Below are 1,840 nucleotides of genomic sequence, written 5' to 3' on the forward strand. Positions count from 1 at the left end.
CGATCTCGTACTCGCGAATTTTTTTCTATAAAATGCGGGTTTTGAAACGAGATCGTATATACAAAATAAAACGAGAAACAAATTTAAGAGAAAAAAAAAATCGAAAAAATCGAAAAAATCGAAAAACTCAACAGATATCTACATCATATTTACATACAAAAAAAAAAAAGAGAAATTAAACAATGTTTAATGTACTGCGCGCCTGATTTTACCGTTGCATAGCGTACGAAAAATTCTCACTTAGGTATTTGTAAGTACCGTTTAAGGGGGTGGGGGGGCAGTCAACAGATAATTATACGCCATTAGTTGCATTTGATCGATAATATATTTAATTAGTTGACAATTTATTCGTGGCTAGCAATCTATCTTTCTTTCGTCGAATCGACGAAGGATTGCGTTTGATCTCGAGAAACCGTGGTATACCCACATGCATTTCTTCGTTCAGAGGTTAGAATTATTCTAGTGTAAATCATTAGCTAATAGAAGCGCTTTTAAAATGATTCAATTTATATTATTCCTTCGAAGGCTCCACCGATTTTTAATAATTCGACGAACACATACACATATATACACATTTACACGTTCATACATATATTTACGCATTCATATATACACATGATCATTCTAGTTACATATGATAATACTTACTTACGTATATCCGGCATGTACCAATACGAACTGTCCCTTAAAATATTTTCATTATTTTAGACGTATGAGCTTTCTCTCTCTCTATTTCTCTTATTTCAACTATTAATTACTTTTTCTTAGTAATTTCTCGCTGCGTATACTATTTAAGAATACCGGTTGTTGTAGCCAATTATTGATAGTTGATAAATTATTATTAATATTTTAACGAGACAAAGGCTGTTGCATTTATTGTTTACGAATTCGACGATCGCTCTAGCTGCACGCACTGATATAAAATAATACTCTTTGTATAGGGAATATAAATCTTTTTTCGATCGAAAATTCTCGAGATCAATACGCAAATCTGATTCGTCGACGCGTTTAGAGAACGAAACGTATTAAAAATGCGTGGCGTCAAGAAGGAGGCTGTACGATGCGTTTCTGATCGCTGCATCGTGTTCGAAAATTGTTCCTTTTTTGCGTTTAAAATATCATGTGATGATCATCGTTTTGCGATGATTATATTTTTTCGCGAGATAGTAAAAAGACGACGAAACACGATCAGTTCGCCGAATAGTGGAATAAACTCAAAAAGGAGAATAAAAAATAAATAAAAGGAAAGAGACAAGAAAAGAGAAAGAGGAAGGAGCCACGCTAGTTATATTAAACGTACTATAATAATGCGCTGCATAGCAATTCGTTTCTTCTCGAAGTACACACGTATACATAATATACATAAATATAGGTTCTTTCCTTCGTAGTGCATACAATAATTAATTCTGGCGTATTCATTGCGTACTGTATAAATGTATACATAGCGTAATGTATTAATTGCGTAATTACCATCCCGAATGGCGGCGATTTTAACGGTTCCATTGTGCAAGAGAAGGAACCGCTTAAATGCGCTTTACAAAGTGATTCATAACATGTTATTTCTATTTAAGAAGAAAAGACTCGGGCACGTTAAAATGCTATACAGTGTAAAACAAAGAAGATGAAAAAAAAAGATGAATAATATTGTATCTGTGCTGCCATTAGCGTTAAAAAAATGAAAGGAAAAAACAAATTTAAGAGAACAGACAAAGCCAAAGTATATAATTAATGAAAAACACGCGGGTAATACATATACATATACAATACACTCGGACACATACACATATTCATATGTTCCACATAGTGAGTCATGTTTGGAGATGAAACAGGAAAAAAAAAA

Source organism: Apis dorsata, unplaced genomic scaffold, assembly GCF_000469605.1.
Source record: "Apis dorsata unplaced genomic scaffold, Apis dorsata 1.3 scaffold_256, whole genome shotgun sequence".
Lineage (NCBI taxonomy): Eukaryota > Metazoa > Arthropoda > Insecta > Hymenoptera > Apidae > Apis > Apis dorsata.